Source organism: Gossypium arboreum, chromosome 11 (assembly GCF_025698485.1).
Source record: "Gossypium arboreum isolate Shixiya-1 chromosome 11, ASM2569848v2, whole genome shotgun sequence".
In the NCBI taxonomy this organism is placed as follows: Eukaryota; Viridiplantae; Streptophyta; class Magnoliopsida; order Malvales; family Malvaceae; genus Gossypium; species Gossypium arboreum.
Window position 1 is genome coordinate 5,839,200 of NC_069080.1, and position 21,251 is coordinate 5,860,450.

A 21,251-nucleotide genomic window follows, 5' to 3' on the forward strand; every position below is an offset into this window, starting at 1 on the left:
CCGAAATAGAAACACATTAAAAGTATTGTTATTAGGATAATAGATATTATTAATTAGTGTTTGATCATTGTAGTTGCCTCATAACAAGTGCTGTGTAGATACCATCCTGTGTGAGAAGCTGTTCATGAGTGCCACTCTCTGCTATCTGACCATCACAAATAACAGCTACGTTGTTCGCATTTTTTACTTTTGACAGCCTATGTGCTATGATTAGAACAGTCCTACCATTCATCAATGAATCCATAGCTTCCTGTCAAGCACCATCACATAAATTAAATTAATAGTGAACCAGGCCTACAGGCCGAGGCAAGCTGAAAATGAGCCAATCTGCCCAACCCGGAGACAGGTTTATGGAAAGCAGCTAAGAGTCTGACCTGAACTAGGTATTCACTCTCAGCATCAATAGCACTTGTGGCTTCATCCAAAAGCAATACACTGGGATTCATTAACAGTGATCTTGCAATCGCTAGTCTTTGTTTTTGACCTCCTGACGGCCTCAAACCCCGTTCTCCCACAACTGTTTCAAATTTCTCAGGAAATTTTTCAATGAATCCATGGGCATTCGCCATTTTGCTGCACCCATCTTATATGCACACGTATTTTAAAAAAAAAAAATGAATCTACTACTGTTTCATTTATCATTGGTAAAAAGGATTATAATCATCAACTTACAACCACATATTGTATCTCAGTTTTGCCGACTTTGCCATTGACTCCATACCCAATGTTCTCCTCTATGGAACAATTGAAAAGAACTGGTTCCTGGCTAACTACGCTAACCTGTATTTAGTAAAACAAGACCAACAATAAAGGTCTGAAAATATAACACCTAAAGTATAAACACGAGAAAATGAGTGGAGTTTTGTATGGAAGGCATATAAACATTGAGAAAGATCAGCAAAAAGGACTCCACCTTTCTATGAAGATATTGATGTGATATTTCTAGTAAAGAAACCCCATTTAACAAAATCTTTTCCTTGAGAGGATCATAAAACCTTTCGATTAAGTTTGCTATTGTCGTTTGCAACAGATTGGAGATTCATGTTGGTGTTTGAAACAATGTTAAGCAAGCAGAGTCGAAAGCTTGTGTTCCAAGCCTCGTGACTTGGTGAAGAAACAAAAGTAGAAATTTGCTTGAGAACAAGAACCGCATTGAAAGCAAGAAAAATGGAGCATAAAAATGAATAAAATCTGATAATTTTCATTAACAAGAAACATTGGCATATAGCCATTACATATATCAGTCATTAACTGATCAAAACAAGACAAACTTCACCTAATGCTTACCTAATACCACTAATTACGTGAAAACTAGGAAAAATAACTTGTACACATAAACAAAGCTGATTTATCAGCTCAATCACCACCTAATTACATCAATCATGAATCAAACATGAATCAAACATAGTTCTAAATGAACTAGAACTTCATTACATCAACTAAGGTAACAAAATGAAACAAAATGGAACTTGATGGCAGAAGTTGCATTCGATTCTGCTGCTCCTGCATGATTTGGTGTGCATGGCCAGCTTCTTGGTGCTGCATGCTGACCAATTCTTTAACACTCCTCCTTGGTTGGCATGCTGCTGACTCCAAGTTCTTTTCTAAGCTTGATGAACCTAGACTCATTAAGGGCCTTTGTAAAAATGTCAGCAATTTGATCTTCTGAATTGCAATGAATCAATTTTATCTCTCGAGCTTGTTCCATCTCTCGTACCACATGCAACTTGATGCATAAATGCTTGATTCTACCATGGAAGACAGGGTTCTTTGCAATTGCAATAGCAGATTTGTTATCACAAAAGATCTCTGTTGCTTTCTTTTGATGCAGGTTCAAGTCAGCTAAAATCTTCCTTAGCCAAATGGCTTGATTAACAGCATTGGCAGTGGCAACATATTCAGCTTCTGCTGTTGACTGTGCAACTATCGATTGCTTCTTAGAACTCCAGCAAAACATAGCTGAACCAAGGGTAAAAGCATACCCTAAGGTACTCTTCATATCATCTTTTGAACCAGCCCAATCACTGTCCGTGTAGCCTATTAGTTTCAGATCTTTACTTCTACTGAATTTGAGTCCATAGCTCAAGGTACCATTGATGTACCTGAGTACTCTTTTTGCTGCTTGATAATGCTGCTTGTTGCAGCAATGCATGAACCTCAATAGCATACTCACAACAAACATAATATCTGGTATTGTTGCTGTTAAATACAATAGGCAACCAACAAGACTTCTATAATCAGACTCACTCACTTGCTCATAGTCTTCTTGACTTGATAGCTTCATTCCAACAGCCATAGGTGTGCTTGTTGGTTTGCAATTCTCCATAGAGAACTTGCTTAAGATCTTTGCAGCAAATGTTTTTTGTCCCAAGAAGATTCCTCTTTGAGTTTGTTGCACCTCCATTCCAAGAAAGTAAGTCATCTGTCCCAGGTCAGACATTTTAAACATGTCCTTCATTTTGGCCTTGAAGTCAGCCAATATGATTTGGTTTCCTCTTGTCACCAGAAGATCATCAACATATAGGGACACAATGAGCTGTGTTTCAGCTTGTTTCTTCTTGACATACAGAGTTGGCTCACTGATGCTTCTCTCAAATCCCAAACTAACCAAGTAGGTGTCAATTCTTGCATACCAGGCTCTAGGAGCTTGTTTTAGGCCATACAAGGCTTTTTTAAGCTTGTATACCATGTCCTCTTTGCCAGACACAACAAAGTCTTGGGGCCGATCAATGTAGATTTCTTCTTCAAGGAAGCCATTGAGAAAAGTAGACTTTACATCCAATTGACGAATGATCTATTGCCTTGTGCAGCTAAAGCAACTAGCAACCTGATTGTGTCTAGCCTAGCTACTAGTGCAAAAGTCTCCATGTAGTCCAGGCCATATCTTTGACTGAACCCCTTGACAACAAGCCTAGCTTTCAGCTTGTTCAAATTGCCATCAGCATTTTGTTTGGCTCGATAGACCCATTTAACACCAATGGTCTTTCTGTTGGCAGGCTTTTCTACTAGCTCTCATGTTTGATTCTTTTGAATCATCTTGATTTCATTAACTATGGCTTGCTTCCAACCTTCATATGCTTGAGCTTCTTTAAAACAGCTAGGTTCTTCTTGTGCAACATGAGCCCTCTCATAAATATCAGTCAGAGTCCTTGTACCCTTGACAGGTTCATCATCAATGTCCATATCAAGACCATTTTAATCAGATTCAAGCTGATCTGATATAAGTTCTTCAAGAATGGCCTCAGGTTCATTTATTTCCCAATTCCAGTATGCTTTCTCATCAAACACCACATCCCTGCTCACTTGGACTTTATTTGTTGAAGGATCCAAGATCCTATAACCCTTTTTGACTGAACTGTAGCCTACCAGAATACCAGGTTTGGCCCTTTTTGACAACTTGTCCCTCTTCACAGCTGGTACATGGCTGTAACATAGGCAATCAAAGACCTTCAAATGAGCCAATGATGGCTTAAGCCCGAACCATGCCTCAAATGGAGTTTTATGAGCCAATGCTTTGGTTGGTAGCCTGTTCTGAAGGTATACAGCAGTGTTAACTGCTTCATTCCACATGGTCTTGGGCAAATTTTTTTGAAATAGAAGGCACCTAGCCATATCCATAAGACTTCTATTTTTCCTTTCACTGACCCCATTCTGCTGGGGTGTATAAACATTGGTTAGCTGATGTTTGACACCAGCATCATTGCATAGAGCTTGGAACTGAGCTGAGGTATACTCAGCTCCATTATCTGACCTGATGGTCTTCAATTTACAGCCTGTTTCTGTTTCAGCTGCAGCTTTGAACTTCATAAAACTTGAGCTACCTCAGACTTGTGCTTCAAAAATTAAATCCAGCAATATCTGGTATGATCATCAATAAAGAGAATGAAATACTTATTTCCATTCAGTGATTCTGACTTCATGGGACCACATACATCAGTGTGAACCAACTGCAATCTTTCAGTGGCTCTCTAGGCCTTGTTGGTTGGGAATGGAAGTCTAGCCTGTTTTCCAAGTTGACAAACCTCACAAACGTCATTATGTTCAACCTAATTGGTGAAGTTTTCAACCAATTTTTCACTGGCCATTCGAGTCAATGCCCTGAAGTTGGCATGACCAAGCCTTTGATGCCAGAGCTTGGATTCTTCAGTAGCAGCAACACAGGCTGAATGTGTGTCACTTGGCCAGTTAACTTCAAAGTATTTATCAGTCATACTGACTTTCATAAAGTTTGATCCATTTGAATCAGCAATTTGGCACTGTTGGCCCTTGAACACAACAGAATAGCCCTTTTCAAGCAGTTGGGAAATGCTGAGAAGGTTTCTGTCAATCTCAGGCACCAGCAGCATATTTTTGATGACTTTGTCTCCTGTGGGAGTTCATATTAGCACATCTCCCTTTCCTTCAGCCTTGATGAACTGACCATTTCCAATTTTCACTTTGGTTTTACAGGATCTGTCCAAAGTTTTGGAAATGTTTGCATCTGGTGACATACGGTTGGTGCAGCCACTGTCTAGCAACCACCCTTTTGAGCCCTTACTCTGACTAGGTAAGCATGACACAGCAAAGACCTGCTCTTCATGGTCACTGCTGTCTTCAGCCACTCGAGCTTCAACATCCTTGTGTTGTGCTTTGTTTTGTCCAGGTCTGCCTTTTTCTTTACAGACCCTTTCAACATGGCCCTTCTTCTTGCAATGTTGACACAAGACATCTGGTCTGAACCAGCATTTGGCCTCTGGATGACTAGGCCTTTTACAAAATCTGCAGAGTTGGTCTCCCATTCTTGCAGCATCAGACTTAGGCCTGCTTCTCCAGTTCTTCTTGCCTTTATAGGCTGAGGTGCTCGAGGCTGCTTTGGCCTTGGCTTGGAAAGCACCCTCCTAGTGCTCTTCCATCCTGCTGGCTCTCCTTTGTTCCTGAACATAGAAGGCATTAATAAGCTCAGTTAGAGAGACGCTTGCGAGATCTTTCGAATCCTTCAGGGATGAGATTTTTTGCCTTATATCTTTCAGGCAATGTTGAGAGCACCTTTTCCACAATCCTTGCCTCACTGAACTGTACTTCTAGCAACTTTATGCTGTTTACAACAGCCATGATTCTATTCGAGTACTGCTTCACTGTCTCTTCCTCCTTCATTTTTAAATTTTCAAAATCTCTCCTCAAATTCAACAACTGCTGCTGCCTTGTCCTTTCTGTGCCTTAAAACTCCTCCTTAAGCTTGTCTAAGGCCTATTTTAGAGTCTCACAGGCCATGATTCAGGTGAAAATTACATCAGACACACAGTTTTGAATACAAGACATAGCCTTATTCCTTTTGGTCCTCTCATCTGCATGCTGTTTAATTTGAGCCACTGTAGGGTTGGCTCTGAGTAGAGCTGGCTCAGCATCAGTGTTGACAACTTCCCATAGATCAAAGGTCTGCAGGTAAGTCCTCATCTTGACAACCTATATGTGGAACCCTTCACCATTAAAGACTGGTGGTGCTGTAGGAGAGAAGCCTGATGAAGCCATTCAGTTTAAGATTCAACTACAACAGGTCCTCTAAGATGAAAGCTCTAGATACCAATTGTTGGTGTTTGAAACAATGTTAAGCAAGCAGAGTCAAAAGCTTGTGTTCCAAGCCTCGTGACTTGGTGAAGAAACAAAAGTAGAAATTTGCTTGAGAACAAGAATCGAATTGAAAGCTGTAATGACCCAAAATTCACGGGCATCGAAAAAGTACATTAACAGGCCTCTGTCTTAGTAAATCGAGTTCGAAATAATTACTAGAAATATTTATGAGTTTAGCGATGTGTTTAATTAGGTTTAAATTAGGTGAATTTAGCTTAATTAAGAGTAATTAGGAAGAATGACTAAATTAAATAAAGGATGAAAGTTAAATTGTAGATTAAAAGAAAATGAAGAGGACCAAAATGGCAATTATGCCATTTGTCCTAAGTGAGGCGGCATAAACATAAAGATCTGAGATTTTTATGTGTTAAAATATATATTAAATTATTATTATTAAAAGTAAAGTAAATAAAAAGGAAATAAAGGAAAGAAACAAAAGAATAAAAAGAAGGAAGGAAACAGAATAGCAGGAAACGAAACAAAGAAGAAACAGTGGAGAAAGAAAGAAAGAAAAGAAAAAGGGAAAATAGGGTTTTTGAAGCTTGGAGTTTAATTGGTAAGTTCAATCATGTCCTTTTCTCTTAATTTTGATGTTCTAAAAGTATTAAAACAAGGTTTTGATAGAATTAAGTTAGTAGTTTAGAAGTTTTTAAGTTTTTAAACAAAGTTCATGTTGAACAAAATGATGAAATAGGGGTTTAATTGAATGAAATTAAGTTAGAATAGAGATTGAAATGTAAAGTAAACTTTAAGTTATGTGTTTTAGGGATTAAATGGAAAAAATTCAAAATTATGAAAATATGCTGGAAATTTAATAGTTAAGTATGAGTTTGGACAAAATTTGAATAGAAATAAAGTATGAATTAAGATAGAAAAGTAAGTGAATTTAGTTAGGATTAAATTGAAATTAAAGTAAATCAACATTTTGTACTAAGACTATTTTGGACAGCAGCAGTAGTCTAAGTTTGAAAAATCACCAAAAATTGTAGAAATTAAATTATAGGATGAGTAAAATATGGAATTAAATCTTATTGAGTCTAGTTTCTTATAGAAGAAACGATATAAGCAATTGAATTGTAAATTAAGAGATATAATGAATTTTGTGAGACAAGGTCAGAATAAATTCGGGTTCCCATGTTCTAACTTTGAAAAATCATTAGAAACTGTATAAAACTAATTATAGGTTGGAATTTATATGTTTAAAATACTTATTGAACCAATTTTCAAGATAATTAAACGGGAACATCGTTCGAATCTTGTAAAAGGAGATAATCAATTTTTAGTGAAAAATGGTCAGAACTATTTGACAGCAGAATAGGGGCAATTTTAAAGAATAAGCTGTACTTATTGGCTTAACCAAAAATTCTAAAAATTTTATGGTAAGAAAATATGTGAGTCTAGTTTCAGGAAAAATTAGTGGATCTTAATTTGGAGTTTCCTAGCTCAAGATATAAATGATTTAGTAACAATGACTCAAGTAGACAGCTTTGAATGAACATATAAGTAAATAGTGGAATTATGTGTATAAAAATGGTTAAATTTGCATGTTTAGGCTCATGGATTAAATTGAATTGTGTTATATTGATGATTATAAATTATTATTATTTTCAGTAGTTAACAAAGTACCCAAGACATCGGCGCACAAAGGAAAGGAGAAAGCTATCGAGGATTAAAACGAGAAATTCACGGTTTGTATTACTATAATTCAAATTACTTTTTATTAAATGTTTTATATCAATTCTATATTTAATAAGTGAATTATAAGGTAAGTATTGATATTTGAGTTGAATGAGAATTGAATTGAATGGTGAATGTGTATGTATAATTGAATTGTAAATTGATTTGAATGTGAAAATTTTAATTGAAAAGTAATCTTGGAATGGAAATGAAAGTGAATTGAGAATTGAAATACCCTATTAACTAGTCGGGCTAAGTCGGATATAATTGGCATGCCATAGGATATGGAAGTGTACGGAATTTGCGGCTTTCTTGATCGAGCACTTTATGTGTCGTATTTGAGGCACCTCGTGTGTCGTTTTAGACACTTTATGTGTCGTACACTGATCAGGTACTATGTACCGTTTTAGGCACAATGTGCCGTACTGGTGTGTTTGGGTTGGAATCCGTGTATCCGTTAAAGTCCGAAATGTTAATAGGGTGAATAATTGAAATGAGAAGTTCAAATGAATTTGATCGACTGTACTAGTGAATATGAAAGAAATTAAAATTGTGGACTGAAAATTTAGATTGGAAATGAAATGCATGGATTTAAAATGATTGTGGTGATTAAAACCTGGTAAATGTGATTTGTAACTAAAATTGAATAATAGCTAAAGATTGTTTATTTATTGTTATTTAATGATAACTTAAAAAAAAAAGAATTGTTATTTGATGCTGAGTTCTTATTTTATTTTTTTTAATTGCTATTGCAATTTGAATTATGGTAATACCACTGAGTATGAAATACTCAGCGTACGGTTGTTTCCGTGCGCAGGTTAATAGAAGTCTAGTGTCCTGGTCCAGCATCCGAGTGATCCCGACTTCAGCGAAAAGATTTTGGGTGATGTTTTCTTTCTTAATTGAAAGTTTTGGGAAGTAGCAATGGTCTGATTTTGAAAATTCACTAAAAATTTTATAAATTGAACTATAGGATGAAAAAAATATGTAATTAAAACTTATTGAGTCTAGTTTCTTATAGTATAAATAGTGTAAGCAATGAATTGATGAATCAAGAGATATTTGAAATTTTGTAAGACTGGTTTGGGGTGATTTTGAGATGCCCTGTTTTAACTTTGGAAAATCATTATAAATTGTACAAAAATTATTATGGAGTGTAATTTATATTTGTGAACTCCTTAATGAATCTAGTTTCAAAATAAGTAAACAAGAACCTTATTCAAGTTCTGTACAATGAGATAATTTATTTTTAGTAGAGAGAGGTCAGAACTGTCAAATGAAATAACAGGGGAGTATTTAATGAATAAACTGTACTAATTGGCTAGACCAAAAATTCTGAAAATCTTATGGTGAGAAGATATATGAGTCTAATTTCAGGAAAAATTAGTGGATCTTAATTTGGAGTTTCCTAACTCAAGATATAAATAATTTAGTAACAATGACTCAAGTAGACAGCTTAATGGTGAAATTATATATATACATTAAAATGGTTAAATTTGCATGTTTAGGCTCATGGATTAAATTGAATTGTGTTATATTGATGATTATAAATTATTATTATTTTCGTAGTTAACAAAGTACCCAAGACATCGGTGCACAAAGGAAAGAAGAAAGCTATCGAGGATTAAAACGAGAAATTCACGGTTTGTATTACTATAATTCAAATTACTTTTTATTAAATGTTTTATATCAATTCTATATTTAATAAGTGAATTATAAGGTAAGTATTGATATTTGAGTTGAATGAGAATTGAATTGAATGGTGAATGTGTATGTATAATTGAATTGTAAATTGATTTGAATGTGAAAATTTTAATTGAAAAGTAATCTTGGAATGGAAATGAAAGTGAATTGAGAATTGAAATACCCTATTAACTAGTCGGGCTAAGTCGGATATAATTGGCATGCCATAGGATATGGAAGTGTACGGGAATTTGCCGGCTTTACTGATCAGGCACTTTATGTGTCGTATTTCAGGCACCTCGTGTGTCGTTTTAGACACTTTATGTGTCGTACACTGATCAGGTACTATGTACCGTTTTAGGCACAATGTGCCGTACTGGTGTGTTGGGTTGGAATCCGTGTATCTGTCAAAGTCCGGATTTGTTAATAAGGTGAATATCTAAAATGAGAAATTAAAATAAATTGATTGATTATATTATTGAAATATTGAAAGAAACGAAAAAGTTGAATAGTGGATTAAAATTGAGATTGAAAATGAAAGGCATGAACTTAATGTTCATGTAGTGATTGAAATTGTTACATGTAATATGTGATGGAAAGCGAAGAATAGATAAAATTGTATCGTTATTATTAATTAATGAAAGTTTAAGAATGAATTGATATTTGTGAAATTAGATAGTTACATGTTTGGTAATTAAAATTCTTTATTGCTATTATAATTTGAATTATGGTAATACCATGAGCACGGAATACTCGGCGTGCGGTTGTTTCCGTCTTGAGTTAATAGTAGTCTAGTACCCGGTCCAAACATCCGAACGATCCCGACTCCAGCAAATTTTGGGTGATGTTTTCTTTCTTAATTGAAAGTGGCATGTACTAGGTGTTGTATAAGTTATATAGATATACTTGTAAAGTTGGTTATAAGAATGGTATACCATATTTTGTTATTAGTTTGATAAAATGGTAAATATTATATTATATAATTTGGTATAAGTTGGAATGAAAAAAAAAAATGAATGAAGTTATTAGTTAATTTGGATTAATATTATGAATGTTTAGTTATTAAATGACTATGTTAATGAATTGGTTATGATTTAGATATATTTAGGTTTAAATTGTTTTTTATTATGCCATTGGTTTTGGATTAGGTGGTTTTTGGTTTGAATTTGCAGGGGGTTTTATGTAAAAAAATTAAGAAGAAATGCTGTCGAAATTTTTGTAAAAAAAAAATATATATTTCCCTGAATACTCGAACAAGTCCCGTTTCATTCCACTTTAATACTTGTGTTGGGCTTCGAAAGTCCATTATAGGGACATAATTCTTCAATTATACTATGAATGTTATAATAATTGTAAAATATCCATAAGTTGTCTGATATATCCGGTAATGCCTCGTAGCCCTGTTCCGGCGATGGTTTGGGGTTAGGGGTTGTTACAAAAGCAAGAAAAATGGAGCATAAAAATGAATGAAATCTGATAATTTTCATTAACAAGAAACATTGGCATATAGCCATTACATATATCAGTCATTAACTGATCAAAACAAGACAAACATCACCTAATGCTTACCTAATACCACTAATTACATGGAAACTAGGAAAAACAACTTGTACACATAAACAAAGCTGATTTATCAGCTCAATCACCACCTAATTACATCAATCATGAATCAAACATGAATCAAACATAGTTCTAAATGAACTAGAACTTCATTACATCAACTAAGGTAACAAAATGAAACAAAATGGAACTTGATGGCAGAAGTTGCATTCGATTCTGCTGCTCCTGCACGATTTGGTGTGCATGGCCAGCTTCTTGGTGCTGCATAACAATTCAGCTTTCAGTAATTTGTTAGTCCAAGAAGTGTCAAGGAAGGAAAAGGGGATGGCAATATTTACTTTTCCACCACCACTGGGTCCAACAAGGGCAACTTTTGAGCCAGGCTTCAGTTTCGTAGTTATTCCCTGCAGTTCCATTCAGATTTTACATTATCTAGTGAATGTATGCATTGTTGTTACTTAAATATAGTAAATCTATTATTATCAGTTAAAGCTTGATAATTGGTACTTCAATTCAATACAACATCAGATCTTTCTAGCTCGAATATTCATTAGATTATGCATTCATTGCTCTAATCGGCTTTTGGATAGCACTTTTCTTCTAACCTTGCACGTGAGGTACACATTAAAATAATTTGAAACTTAGTCTATTTTCTAAACTTTTTTTTTATTTGATAAAAAACCGACAAAAGATTCAGAATTTGCTATTAGAACATTTTGATTTTGCCCTTGTTTTAATTTTGATATTCTTCAAGTCTTAAAAGGAAGGAGCTAACTGAACAAAATCAAAAACCATTGAATCAATGCACAATATTGAGGCAAAACATGGGTTAGTTTGCTAGAGTAGAATATGTTCTATTAAACTCCTTTTTTTGTGTGTCTGTGCGTGTGTAACGGTATATGATATTCTTTAAATTCATTTGTGTAGCAGAGAAACCATTACCTTAAGTACCATATGACTTGGCCGAGAAGGATAAGCAAACCAGACATCATCCAATTCTACATCTCCATCTGGATTTCTGCCATTCACAGCATAACATGTTTATTTAACATGATGGTCCATTGGGTTAACTTGCATGACATAAATAAAGTTTAAGCCTCTTTTTAGCATTTCTCATACAATGTTGTGTTACAGCCTGCCATAGGTGTAAACTAGTGGAATTTAAATTTAATGAAATTGTAATTTGACTAACCCCACTGTGTTACAGCCTGCCATAGGTGTAAACTAGTGGAATTTAAATTTAATGAAATTGTAATTTGACTAACCCCACTGGACACTTATCTCCTGGTTTTGGCATGCCTGAGACACGATCTAATAGCTGGAAAACCCTCCTACTTGACCCTGCAGCTTTCATGGCAGATACATATGATCCTGATAATGAGGACACTGAGGATCCAACTGCAGGTAAATAGAAGATTGTTTATCACAAACATGTCATGCAAATAACTGTTAATATGTTCCGACCAAAGTTGCAGATCGAACATAAGAGTTGTCTGGAACTTGTATAGTACCTGTGAGACTATAAAGGATGAAAGATGTAAGAGAACCAGCGGTCATGGATCCAGTTATTGTCAAGTAGGCTCCATAGCTCACCACTATAAAAATTGACAGTTTGGATGCAGCGTTCTGTCCTCCAAAGTACAGACCAACTACTTTCTGTTGTAGAAAACAGGAGTGAAGACTTAAGCTAAACATCTATGCAGAGATTTAAGTTGCAGTCGAACTGCGTTCGTGATTTAACGAATACAATTGCAACTAACTAAATTGAATATCATTGATGTAAAGAGATAAAACCACAAAAATAACAATTGCAATATCGTGTTCCGGCCATCTGTGTGTGGTTGAGAGATAGAAAGGACACTCACAGCTCGTTTGAGTCCAATCTTCAGTCTTTCATCAACCTTCTCGGAGTACTTGGAGACTGCATAGCCTTCTTGAGCAAAAGATCTAATTGTTCGAATAGCTTCAAAAGATTCCTAAACGTCAAGGGGTTTGTCATGAAGGACAGAATTTTCAAAGCTTTTCAGTTTTGAAGCACGTTACAGTTCTTACAAACCTCAGCAACCGAGGCAGCCACTGCAGCTGCAGCTTGTATTGTGTGTGAAAGTTGTTTGAGATATCGTCTGAATCTACGCATGGTGACTGCGGTAACCGGAACTACCACCAAGGATAGCACTGAACACAAATAATAGCAATTGTGACTGCTATAACTCTCAACATTAATGAAAACTTGTTAAGCAAGCAAAACCAGAGAACATACATGTCAGCTTCCATGATGATGAAAACATGAAGCCAATGCCAATAATGGCACTTGTTAGATTCCGAAGTGCCTCTGAAAGATTGGATGTTGCTGCAGTTTTAATGATCTGTGTGTCCTCAGATAGCCTGCTGAGGAGTTCGCCTGTTGAAGTAACATCGAAAAAGGCTATTTCCTGTTGCAGAATTTTAGGATAAAAACTGCTGAAATATTGAGTGCTGGGCAAAGGGTATTAAGAAAGAACAGCCGAATAACTTGCAGATCATGGACACCGGCACTCAACTTGCGAGAAATTATCCGCTTTGACTAGAAAACCTCACATTTTTGTCCTTTACAAGTATGGGCATAAGTCTCTACATATATCTGACATGATAGGCCTTACCTGATGGATAAGGTGAGTGAACAAGTTAAGCCTTAGTCTAGCAACAATCCTTTCACCAGTAGAAGAAAACAACCATGCTTGAACTGCTCTGCATATAGACCTAAATAGGATGGGTAAAAGAAGAACCTTAAGAGTCGATTTATTCATTTTAACAAGTTAAAAATCAACTAATATCGGCTCAACCAACTACTACAGAGTCAAGACTAAATCCATTCTATTTAAGCTATCAATTAGTATTCTCCTGTTGGTACTAATCTTCAATTAGATTTTATATCATGTTGTTTGAAATTTTTGTTTTTCTATATTTGTTCCCTATACACATTTGGATATAGCATGGGGTATGATCTTTCAAGGACCCTTAAATATAAAATCCTTCAAAAGATCGAATATTTTCGTTTTGGATTCATACTCATATCCAACACTTGCATTATTAAAGTTCAAGTAACATAGGTTAATATTGTACTGCTCTGTTCTATAAAATGCCGTAACTTGCATAGAATAGGCTTTTGAAGCCCAAACCCGTTCTTTATCTTCACTTAAAAATAGCAATTTTGATGAAGTAAAGCATGCATTTGACATCCATCTCAAAAGTTCAAAATTTTACTTGTAAAATATGGATCCCATGTTGAAGCATGATAGATACCCAGATTTGGTTCTTACCAGCTCTCTGATCTTTCTAAAGGTATCAATACTATTGAAAGGAACCCCGAATGGTTTTTACTTGCAAAGTAGAGTCTTTAGCATAGACCAAGAAAGGAGCACTGCCTTGTGAAGCATTTCAACAAAAAAGTGTGTATAAAAGGAAAATGTGAAAGGGAAAGTTACCCTATTACAATTATCAGAAGAATATGTTACGGTGTTTTTGATGGCATCCAAAGCTTGTGATTGCTGTTGTGGGGTCTTTATTTCTCTTGATACGATGTCTATAATCATTCCACCATATTTAGGCTGCAAGATAATTACATAAGCTTCTGACTTGTTATCCAGTTTCTCATCTTGTAATTCATTAACATAGGGAAAGAAAGGAACAACATACAATCAAGAAACCCGATGCAGATGCTATAAGCTTCCCAGCATCTGGTTTTGCCTACAAATTGCAGCCAACTCAATAGGTACTATGCAAAGAGAATAATGAAAAAACATATTTCTGACTAACCAGTGAAAATACTCTGGACAATCCAACATTGGCTGCCTGAAAATGTTCCACATAAAAGATTTAAGCTGCCTGAAAATGTTCCACATAAAAGATTTAAGTAAATAAAGCCTGCTTCACAGCTGGGAAATAAAAATATGGAACAAATATCCATCACCTCAACACCAATGTCATGCTCAGGATTTGATATGGGGCAGTTTGATGATTGGTTATCATTTGCCTGCATAAATGGAACTGTATTTATAACATTGTACTATACAAAATCACCTTCTAATCTTTAATTAGTATACGATATGCTCATGCATTGAAACATATATATATATATATATATATATTTTTTTTTAAATGTAGTGAAAACAAGAAACAAACTCAAGTAGAATGTTGAAAAATAAAATCCTAGAAAAACATGATACAAATCCAAACAAATTTCCTTGTACAAAAGGGGGGACTCTGTCACTGCCTGGAGGAGAATGCAACTTCTGTTTCTTCCCCATTTGAAAATAAAAATTCAAAATTGATAAACAAATGCAACAATGGAAATTGCTTCTGCAAATTAGTTGCCAGTATTTCATGGGATTATAAACAAAGAAGGGGAAATTGTTATTTTTTATTTGGTACATTGTTGGCTTTATGGCATGTTTCATGAGGCCTTCTACATCAATAAACTAGGAAAAAAAACTGCCAATCAATTCTTTTTTTTTTTTTTATGATTCTAGTCGGAAAAAAAAGGGGATTTTATTATGTAAAAAGGGTTTTTTTTTAGTAATCTTCATCTCTACTCTTTTTAAAGTTATGTTTATAATTATTTATAGTGCTTCTCTAACATTTAAATAAGAATATGATACATTTCAGTACATTCAAATTCACGTCCTCTTCTACTAACAATAGTATCCATACCAATCAAGTTAAGACTCAACCGAAAAAGAAAAAAATTAATTAATTTATTATTATTTGAAATGGTAAGGATTTAAAAGAATAATATTTAATAATTTGTTGTGTTTAATGCTTGTTTTAGAGGAAAGGTAAGGTGATGAGCATGAATCATCTTTGTCTTGGATTGCTGACCTTTTGTTAGTGATGTTTATAATAAATTGATAAATTTATGAATATCAGTTGAATTAATCAATTTTATATGGAAAAATTTAAATAATCGAATTCAATAATATCGGCTTGATAACTGTTGCGACTTTTTCTTTACTTTTTAAATTTATTTTATTTATAAAAATAAAAAATTACAATTACAATTATAAAATTTCATGAGTCTTAACCATATTTAAGTTGCATCTAACGACCTCGTGATCTTATTTTGTGATCTTCATACCATATTTTTTATATTTTCTATGATCCCTAAGTTGAGAATCCTCATAATTGATGTCCTAAGAATACCCAATCAATAAAAAGACACCATATATCATTTTAGGAAGGACCAAGGGCACTCTTAGTGGTGAATTCTAGGACAAAGTTTTGAGGGGTCTAGAAAAGTTTAAAAAATTTGAGAAGTTTAATGAGAATTTTTTTATAAAAAAAATTGGGGTCTAATTAAATTTTAAAATTTTTGTGAGATTAATGAGAATTTTCAAATATTTTAATTGTGTTTAATTAAAATTTTCAAAATAAATTAAAAGGTATAATGAGAACTTTTAAAAATTTTTAAAGTTTAGGGTCTAAGATTCAAGGTTAAGGTTGAGGATTTGAGCTTTTAGGTTTTGAGATTTAAGATAAAAAAAGTATCAAAATTATGTATCAATAATATGTAAAAATTCTAAAATGTCATTAAATAATTAAAAAGAAACTATGAATAATATGATGAAAAAGTCTATAAAATAATTATATTTTTGTCTTGGTATAATTATATAATATATATTTTGAAACAAAAATCAATTGAGATCAAGGATGGAATAGTAAATAGATTCCCAATTTCCCCAACTCTCCTTTTTTGCATTTAAGTGATCCCTTTCAGCTAACAACTCCAATCTTATTTGTTTAGTTACCTCATTTCCTTGGTAAGCAAAAAGTGAAAGAAAATGAGGGCTGTTAATAAGAGAGAAGAAGGTTTAATCTATCTATCATTATTATTTGTAATGGCAATATTACTCTTCAACGCCAAATGTTTCAGAGTTGCTGTGTTAGCGGAGAAGGCTTTCAGGGGTAGCCACTGTGGCGGTGACAGTGTAGGGCTGGACGATGATGACTACAGCAGCTTCATCGGTGACGATATGGAGCTGGAGATGTTGATGGATTCCTACATCCGCCGAGTGCTCGACGGTAGCAACGGAAATTCAAAAACTGATCCCACTAAAAACGCTAAAAAAACTCCAAGTTGTGGCAAGGGTAAACCATATGGTCAGTGCATGGATGATGACCAGAATGTTGCTGACAATTGCGGTTTATACCACCGTACTTGCCAGGGATCGTCATAATATAAAAGGAAAGAAAGTAAGTTTGGTCAGTCTTTTTTATTATCTGGAGTCTCTTCCCCTCCCTTTTAATCCTTTGATCCATTGTGGCTGCCGGTCATCGTCCGGTTTTCTTTTTCTTTTTTTGCTTTTCTATTTGTTTTCTTTGTTTCCGGCGGAATAAAGTTTGGACCATGCTGTCTCTCGTTATTTCATCTTGTGGGGGTTCCCCCTTCCCACTCAGAACATCGGGCTTGGCCCTTATGACTTCTCTCGGACAGCCACGATCCTCAGTTTGCTGTGCACCGCTGTCACTTTGGTCCTCCGCTAGTGATTCACCACACCAGCTTGTTCGATTGGTGACTGAGGTCGCTTAGATGACCGCGGATTCCTCCTCCCTCGCCGGCTCCCTTCTTTCTCCATGGTGCTTGACGGTGTAATTATGTACTATTTTTCGCATGATGTGGTTTGAATGTAATTATTTTAAAGCCTTCCGGGGGAATAGAAAAGTTGAAAGCAATTTTCTTGGATTTTTTTTATAAAACTAACCCAAAAAATTTAATTAATTATATAAATAATCTAATTTTTTAATTAAACACGTAAATGATCTAAAATTTATAGTAAAAGTTGATGGAGATAAAAAATTTTGCACCACTAGCATGTCACGTCAACAATCAAGATAAAAAAAATCAAATTTTTAGTTGAGTAGTGTAGAATGACGCTACTTATATAAATACTAAAGAAATATTATAATTTTTAAAAATAGAGAGACTTTAAAATAAATTTTCTCAATTATATTAAAATTTTAAAATTAGTTATACTCAACATTTTCTTTAATATATTTAAATTTTAATATATTTAAATTTTTAAGTTTTTAAAATTTTAAATACATTAAAAATTTCTCTTTACCTATTAAAATATTTTAAAATTTTAAAATATATTTTAAAAATATTGAATATATTAAAATTTTAAAATTAGTTATATTTAACTTTTTTAATATATTTAATTTTTAAAATAAATTAAAATTTTAAAATTAGTTATACTTAATAATTTTTAATATATTTAAAATTTTAATATATTTAATTTTTTAAGTTTTTAAAATTTTAAATATATTAAGAAAATCTTTTTTACCTATTAAAATATATATTAAGTATATTAAAATTTTAAATATATTAAACTTTTAAAATTAATTATACTTAACTTTTTTAATATATTTAAAATTTTAGAAAATTTAAAAGAAAATCACATTGAAACTGGTGATCTCAATTTATTTGGCTCCACCAAAAAATAAATTTTTTTATTAAAGTCCTCCTATTTTTAAAAATTATAGTATTTTTTTAATATTTATACAAGTAACGTCATTCTACATGGCTCAACTAAAAAAATTATTTTTTATCCCGGTTGCTAACGTGGAATGTTGGTGGTGCCAAACTCTTTGGGTCCACTAACTTTCACTTTAGATTTTAAGTTATTTACGTGTTTAATAAAAAATAAGTCATTTATATAATTAATTAAATTTTTTAGGTTAATTTTATAAAAAAGGACATTTTTAATTCTCCATTTTCATGGTTTAAAGTTTGTCGAATTTTACTTTAATTAAAAACATTATTTGCTAACATGATGACATGTGTTTGATGTTTGAAAATGATAATTCCTATATCCACACTTTTGTCATCTTCTTCTTTCTTTCAACTTAAAGTATTAAACAAAGGGACCTCTGGACGAGAAATCCAAGTAACAAAAAAACATGTTTTTATTAGGGTGAGTATTTAATTGAGTCGAGTTAAATTGAGTTAAAAAAGTTTGAATTAGTCGAGTTGGTGAATACTATTTTAGCAATTGAACTCAATTTAAATTTTTTTGAATCGAGTCAAAAAATTTCGAGTCAAGTTGAGTCGTATTAACGAATCATATTATTTATACTTAATGCTATATTTATATGGACTTATTATTTAACTAGTAGACAAAGTACAAGATTATTTAATTACATAAACAAAATAATTATTGTACTTTTTAACTTAACGAGTAAATATTTATCACAACAGCATAAAATGGTTTTGACTTTTAACTTTAGAAAATGTAAGCATTTATCAAAATGACATAGTTTTGTCTTTTCTTATTTAGATTTTGAGATAATTGAATTGTATAATTCATATTTAACTTAAATTGAAAAACTTAATTTTTATTTGAGTTAATCCAAATAACTTAATTAACATAAATAACTTCAACTTTTAATTCAAAATTTAAAAATTTTATTAAATTTTTAATCAAATCAATTTTATTCTCATCTAATTATCATGTTATCTTCCTTTCATTAACTTTACCCCCACTTCCCTGCAAATAGACAGACCCAAAGACGAGGAAATCTTTCGCTTTATTTTGTCTACAATATTTATCTTCTTCCTTTCTTTCTTTTTTTTCTCAAACTAAACCCCTTTATATATTTATTTACAACATTCAAATCATTAATATTTGGACTTAAAAATTGTGTTTGTTATTTATTTTTTATGAGATAATATTTTATGGATACATATGTTTTCTGTATCATTAATGAAAAAATATTAAAAGATTGAAAGATTTCTTAATCATTACTTAAAATTTTATTTAAACATAATTAAAATTAATTATAACTCTACCTCTATAATTTTCCCATCTTCCTCCTCCTGTATTAACATAAAAAGAAAATACTTTAGGGTTTATTAATTCTTATAATTAAAATTTATATGATTAAGGTTCGGGTTTAAAGTTAAAATTGAATTAAAGTAAAAATTAACTAAAATCCTAAAAATTATTAAAATTTATATGAAATTTTAATATAGTGGGACAATTCCTTTCTATCAAAAATACTTTTTTTCAAAGAAAATCATCAATAATATGAATATTAGAAGTTTCTTTTTAGTTATTGCCCCATCAAATTTGACACTTTCAATGAATAATAATTAGCACTATATTTTAGAATATTACTTGTTCAAGCAACCAATTAAAAGATTTTAAACTTTAAAACAATTCACAAATTTTTCAAAATCCATAATCATATAAACTAAGTTTTAACAAGGTAATAAAATCATACCTTCAAATTTATTCTGCTAATAAAATTAAATCGCGCCAATAGTAATAAAGAACAAGAAAAAGAACTGTCTTCATTCAATCTAAGGTTTTTTTCAAGATTTTTAAAACTCTAAGTTAAAACTTTTGTATTGTTATTAAGAGATGAAGATGATAAATTGTAATTAATCTTAATTACATTTAAATAAAATTTTAATCATTTTTAATATTTAACTCATTAATGATGTGGGGAATGGTGATGCGTTGATGGTGTATATAGTTTATGCACCGACAATAAATTAAATATTATCTTTTATTATATATATATATATATATATATTTTAAATCTTATGCTATATCCTACATTCACTTGTAGACATTCAATCCTACTTGTGAAATTTTTAAATTTTATTAGCAGTGTATAAAATATTGATTTATTTAAGTGATTTTTACATACTTGCATATTATTTTATACAATTAATATTTTGCAATTCAACAGATAATCAATCTAATTATATTTATCATATGTAAAGTTTTGTCAATCAATAATTGAGTGAAAAGAAGAATGAGATGCTTGACCTAATTATGATAATGTTAATGGATCAAAGATAACATTCACAAAATTTCCCTTTCGGAGCTTTGGTAAGGGATTGTATATTGCAATGAAAATCAATGACATAATCTCATGGAGCACCAAAATTTATTCAACCACCTTCATACACATGAGCGTAATGTAATCCACTGTGACTTGAAATATAGAACCCAAAGAAAAAATTCCATCATTGGCCCTTTACTATTTCCAACTAGATTTCATATCGATCCATCGTTATTCAGATTTTGTTAATCATTTTTCAGCACTACAAGATGGGTTTTTCCTTTTTACATTGAAGCAGAAGCCATTACAGTTTTATGGTTTTTACCTGTACTCTTTACACCATTTACAACATTCACAAAGTCAAACAGGGAATGCACAGGGAATTAAGCCTAAATGAAAGGGTTTCTCTTTCCCACTCTCACTTTACCAGTATCTGCTTCGATGTACATTTCAATGCCTCTTTGCTAATGTCTTCATTAGTCTCTTGATAATCTTTCCGAACCACATTAAGTTCATAACTGATAGGACTAAAGGCACAATGGATATTAACAACTGTCCCAAACTATTAACCTGCTTAACCTGGTTTGAGGAGAAAGTGGCGGTTGGCTGTTAACATAGAACCAAACTCATAGATTTTCAGAATAAAATAAAAAATAAAAATTGATTTTTAAATGCCAAATCCATGTAAACGCATAAAGAACAAAGCATGGCTAAGGGTGTTATATCGAGATTTACTATCGTCAGTCGTGAAGTGAACTTAAGTTTTCTCAGCACTTCAATAACAAAATAGACCTATGTTCTGAAGTTACATATGGTATGCGTCAGCAGTTTAATAGTTAGAATTCAAAATGTCTGGAAAAATAATTGATGCTCGGAAATAATAAACACCTATAGCT

The 21,251-nt window shown here is 32.6% G+C and overlaps 1 long non-coding RNA gene and 1 pseudogene across 1 annotated transcript; one reads left to right on the plus strand and one right to left on the minus strand.

Moving 5' to 3' along the window:
* Nucleotides 1-25: 25 nt before the first annotated feature.
* LOC108471644 (ABC transporter B family member 27-like) lies at nt 26-14,813 on the minus strand (annotated as a pseudogene).
* On the plus strand, nt 5,934-8,188 carry LOC128284198 (uncharacterized). Its single transcript, XR_008274554.1, has 3 exons — nt 5,934-6,163; nt 7,222-7,295; nt 8,102-8,188. It is a non-coding gene; the product is annotated as an uncharacterized LOC128284198 (long non-coding RNA).
* Nucleotides 14,814-21,251: the final 6,438 nt, after the last annotated feature.